Genomic DNA, 6,000 nt, shown 5'->3' on the forward strand with positions numbered 1-6,000 from the left:
TATGACCTAAATCAAATCCCTTATGATTATACAGTGGAAGTGAGAAATAGATTTAAGGGACTAGATCTGATAGACAGAGTGCTTGATGAACTATGGATGGAGGTGTGTGACATTGTACAGGAGACAGGTGTTAGGTAGTTAGAATAGAAAACAGGAGTCCAAAATGGCGGTGGCTAAAAGACAAGGAAGGGAAAAGCCCTCGAAAATAGAACAAACGAAGGTCTGAGGACCGGAGTGAAGACCTCAGGTAAAACAAACAGCAGCCCTGGCTCAGCCCAATTTGCATAGGGCAAGCCCAGGGGGAGGAAAAAACATAAAAGGAGGAGCCAAAGCGCTTTCTCTCTCCACCCCCTGCCCCCACCCCCCGCCCAAGCATATGTGCGCGCTCTTTCTCTTGCTCTCTCATTCTTTCTCTTTCTCTCTCTCCCGAGTGCTGGGGCACTCTTCTCTTTGCGTCTTTGGGTTGACATGCCCTCACGCTTCAAGGATGGATTCTCCTGCTAACTTCTAAATAAAATAGAGCTATAACACTGATTTGTCTAAGAGCTATGACATGGTCTGTCCAAGACTCAACAGCTGTGACGCGCCGAGGGGGGCTTTAATGTCCGTCACTCCAAATCTTTGTTGTGACGAGACAAAGAACCGAGGAGCATATACTCGTCTGACATCTATGGTGCCATGACTAGGCTTTAACCTGGCTGAAACAACCTCCGCGTGGAAGAGGCCAAGCGCAGCAGGAGCCCAAGTCAGCGAAGCTCCCGCGGTAGAAGCAGAACGTGAAGAAAACCCAGCGCAGGGGAAGGCCCGTTGTGCTGGAAACCAGGACAGCGAAAACCTAACTCCGCAGAAAACTCACGTGGCTCAGTCTCAGATTCCAGAAGACCTCCGGTTAAGGTAGGAGGGCCTCGCTCCTATGGCTGGAGGGACATGCCTAACGAAATCTTAATTCGTTTAAGATTTCTCGTTTCTTGTTTCCTTCAACCCGCCACCAACAGACAGGCAGCAGTGGGCGCAATTGAGGGACTCTGGAGAGGCTACTCTTTGGTATGTCCCAAAGGCACTATCTGCTGGGCTACAGTAGCTGTTACGCAAGCTGTTGGGGGTTCTTCTGTCCTTACTCTTCTCTGTGCCAAGAATCAGGCCAATGAAAACTGTGAGCACAGGTCAGGTACTTAGCAGATTTTCCAGCAGGCTATGAAGGGGATCCCTTGGCATGTTTTTCCCACTGCTTTTTCCTCCTGTCCTTCAGCTCGCTCCTGGTACTCGAGCCCGGCCAAAACCCAGGATTCCTGGCTTCAGGACCTAATGAATCTCAGGCTCTGATGTCTCATTGCAAAAATTCATTGAGAGACAATAAGTAAGAGGTAGATTTGTTAGGATTCAGAGAGAAGCCCACTCTTCAGGGTGTGGGCCATTGCTGTGTTCAAGGTCTCGGGCTAGATTTTGCCAGTGGGCTGAATTCATATGCTACCAAGTGGGAGGATCATCCCAGCCATTGGGAAACCACCCAGTCCTCCCTCTCTTGACAAGTGCCTTACAGCTTTCCGTCACCGCTGGGTGTGTCTTTTGGCTTACAGACTGGAGATTAATACTTGAATTTGATTTATCATGTTGGACCCAATTGATTTTAATCGGATTACATTATGCCCTTGTGCTATGTCATTCTTTCAAAGGTTGTGCTCTGCCTCTTTCCCTCCTGTTTCATGCTCCATTCCTCAGCCCCACCCGAGCCCACAATGTTGCCTCTACAATCTTCTGGAGGGACAACCAGAAAATAGCTGGCCTTGGGAGGGAATTACTGTATAATATCCAACCCCTTAATCCTATCCAGCGCTGGTCATGCTGGAGATCTTGGGGATGCCCAACTCCAGGCCGGGGGTCCCAGGAGATCAACATGCCTTGACCTGCCTAGCGATCTGGTCCTTGAAAGCTTGTCACGCCTCAATCTGCTTGGGGATCCGCCAGTCCCAGGGGTCCCAGGAGGTCGTCACGCCTCGATCTGCCCAGAGGCCCAATTCTTGGGTGGCCATCACATCTCGACCTGCCTGGGGATTTGATCTCTAGGAGGCTGTCATGCCTCAGCCTGCCTGGGGATCTGCACCCTCACCCAGGGACGCCTGGCTCTCAGGTTGCAACAGTATTAGGTAGGATGAGTTTACATCATGATATCTATTCCCATCCACGGTGGGCAAACCAGCAATGAGTTAAGATTACAACCCCTTAATCCTACCCAGCACTGGTCATGCTGGAGATCTTGGGGATGCCCAACTCCAGTGTGGGGATCCCAGGAGGTCAACCTGCCTTGACCTGCCTAGGGATCTGGTCCTCGAAAGGTTGTCATGCCTCAACCTGCTCAGGGATCCGCCAGTCTCAGGGATCCCAGGAGGTCGTCACGCCTCAACCTGCCCAGGGGCCCAATTCTCAGGAGGTCGTCACACGTTGATCTGCACAGGGATTCGATCTCTAGGAGGCTTTCATGCCTCAGCCTGCCTGGGGATCTGCACCCTGACCCGGGGACGCCTGGCTCTCAGGTTGCAACAGTTCTGGGTAGAATAAGCTTCAGAAAGACTCACCCCTAAGGAAGTCCACCCATGGAAACAGAAGGAAGCCTATTATTTGTGGGAATGTGCCCAGTCTCAATAATAACTCAGGAGCCCAATGAGAACCCCATTGCCTTTCTGAAAAGGCTAAAAGAGGCCCTCCAAAAGTTTATCAATCTGGACTTAGACTCTTATGAGAGACAGGTGATTTTAAAGGACAAATTCCTGTCCCAGTGTGCAACAGATATCAGAATTAAGTTACAACAGCTACAGCAGCAGGACCCTGCTGCTTCTTTAGATGAGATGGTCCAGACAGCCACCAATACCTTTTATAACAGAGAACAGGAGAAGGAGGCCAAGGCCCAGGAGAGGGAGAGAAGGAAAGAGACAAGGCATGCCCAGATGCAAGAGTTCCAAACCGTGACAAGTCTCCTAGAACAGTGTGCTACAAATGCCGTCAACTGGGACATTGGGCGGCACTATGGCCTCAGGACCCAAGAGCCTCAAGGTCAAGTGCCAAGCCTTCCCTCACAATGGTTCAAGATGACTGAAGCTGCCCGCTCTAGCCAGCCCGCCTGTCACAGATAACCATCATGAGGCTGGAGCCAAGGGTGCAACTGGATGTGGCAGGTAGGTCCAAGAATTTCTTGGTTGACACAGGGGCTACCTACTCTGTGTTGATCTCCTACTCCGGAGCCTTCTCCTTCCAAACCTGTACCATTTTGGGTGCTACAGGGAAAAAAACTACTAAAAGATTCACTTAAGGACTTCTTTGTTGCTGGTATGGACAAATATTTTCTCACCAGTTGCTGGTGGTCCCTGAGTGTCCTACTCCCTTATTGGGAAGAGATATACTCACTAAATTGGGGATCACCCTTGTGATGAGAACTTTTTCAACCCCTAGAGCTCTACAGCTCCTGGTTACTACTGAAGAACCCATTACACCTTCTCCAATAGAGAGGGACCAAAAACTATGGGAGGACAAAATTAACCCCCAGGTGTGGGACTAGGGGATTCCTGGACGAGCCCACCAAGCTGAACCAATCATCATTGTCCTCAGAGATCCCACTCAGTTTCCTAACCGAAAACAATATCCCCTCAAAACAGAGGCTCAGGAGGGACTACAGCCTTTAATAAATAAATTCATTGCTTGTGGGCTATTGGTCCCCACCAGTTCGCCATGTAACATCCCAATCCTCTCAGTAAAGAAAAAGGACGGAACCTGGCGAATGGCTCAAGATCTCTGGATCATAAATGAAGCTGTATTCCCCCTCCATCCCACAGTACCCAATCCCTATGTAGTCTTGGGAGAAATCCCACCCAGTGCCAAGTGGTTTACACTCTTGGATCTCAAAGATACAATTTTTTGCATACCACTGGCTCAAGAATCCCAGTATCTTTTTGCGTTTGAGTGGGAGGCCCCTGGAGAAAAACACCAACAGATGACTTGGACAGTATTACCTCAGGGGTTTAGAGATAGCCCCCACTTGTTTGGACAGGCCCTTAGCTGGGATCTCCTAGATCTGGACCTGGGACCTAATGGGAAAATATTACAATACGTAGATGACCTACTAATCTGCTCTCCAGATGAGAAAAATGCCCAACAACATGCAATTCAGGTTCTAAACTTTTTTGGTAGAAAGGGGATATACAGTCTCCCGTGCTAAGGCACAGATGGTTGAGACAAAGGTCACTTACCTGGGAGTTCAGATTACACACGGGTCTAGGAGGCTGTCCTCTGATCGGGTACAAGGAATCGTCCAGTTGCCCTCCCCCACAACTCAAAAACAATTGCGAGCTTTCCTGGGGCTAACTCGGATTTGTAGAATCTGGATACCCAACTACGGTCTAATTGCCCAGCCCTTATATGAAAGCTTAAAGGGACGAGATGATTCAATCCCACTGATGTGGGGAACTTCTCAAAAGAAGGCAGAGGCTACACTAAATCAGACCTTAATTCAGGCACCTGCCTTGAGGTTGCCAGACCCAGAATAAACATTCCAACTTTATGTCCATGAAAGAGAGGGAATAGCCTTGGGAGTGTTAACTCAAAGGTTGGGATCTGAGCCCCAGACTGTAGCTTACTTATCCAAGAGACTTGATCCAACCACCCAAGGCTGGACCCCCTCCCTTCGAAATCTTGCAGCTATTGCAATCATGATAGAAGGTGCTTTAAAACTCTCCTTTGGGGGCAAACTATTTTTACCAGCCACCAAGTAAAACAACTTCTAAATGGGAAAGGCCATTTATGGATGTCTGATCAAAGAATCCTCAAATATCAAGTAATGCAGATGGAAAATCCAGGCCTCACTATATCCCCTTGTGAGGTTCTTAACCCAGCCACCCGCCTGCCTACCCCCGAGGACTCTCTCCCCTTTCACTCTTGTTTAGAAACCTTGGACCACTGGACAAACCCCAAGAGGGATTGTCGGAAGATCCTCTGCCCAATCCTGAGGAAATCTGGTACACTGATGAAAGCAGTTTTGTCTTGGATGGAAAAAGAAGAGCCGGATATGCAGTAGTCTCCAATTTTGAGACCATAGAGGCTAAGCCTCTGCCACCAGGTACTTTAGCCCAACTAGATGAGCTCATAGCCCTGACTCAAGCTCTAGAACTGGGAAAAGGAAAAAGAATAGCCATTTACACTGACTCCAAGTATGCCTTACTGGTGCTACATGCACATGCAGCTATTTGGAAAGAAAGGGGTCACTTGACCACCCGAGGGTCCCCAATCAAATATGGTGATCAAATCCTTAGACTCTTAGAGGCAGTCCATCTGCCCACTGAGGTTTCAGTCTCCCACTGTAAAGGACACCAAAAACGGAGCACGGAAGTGGCATCAGGGAACCAAGGAGCTGATCAGGCAGCTAAGAGAGCAGCACTACAGAACCATGACCTAATAGGGGTTGCCACCCTAGTTCCACAGACTAATTTGCCAGAAACTCCTTCATATACTGAAGGTGAGACTCTTAAAGCTAAGAGTGAGGACTTTCAAGAAGATCATATGGAGTGGTTCCAAAGGGAGGGGCACTTTTTTTCTGCCTGGAAACCTCCAATGGAAGTTGGTTAACTCCTTACATGCCACCACACATTTAGGGGGAAAGGCCCTTCAAAAATTACTAAAAAGGTCCCTCAGAGAAACAGGCCTCCAAACAATTATAAGGCAAATGGTCTCCTCTTGTCCCACTTGCCAATTAAACAACCCCCAAGGAACTCGAAGACCCCAGCTGGCCCAGCCCGCCCAACGATGTGGGACCTATTCAGGAGAGGACTGGTAGATGGACTTCACCCAGATGCCAGTTTCTCAAGGGTATAAATACCTATTAGTCATGATAGATACATTCACAGGATGGATTGAAGGTTTTCCCACCTGGATTGAGAAGACTGAGGAGGTGGTAAAAAAACTGCTCCGTGAAAGCATTCCAAGATTTGATCTGCCTAGGTCATTACAAAGTGACAA

The sequence above is a fragment of the Muntiacus reevesi genome, chromosome 7 (genome assembly GCF_963930625.1).
Source record: "Muntiacus reevesi chromosome 7, mMunRee1.1, whole genome shotgun sequence".
In the NCBI taxonomy this organism is placed as follows: domain Eukaryota; kingdom Metazoa; phylum Chordata; class Mammalia; order Artiodactyla; family Cervidae; genus Muntiacus; species Muntiacus reevesi.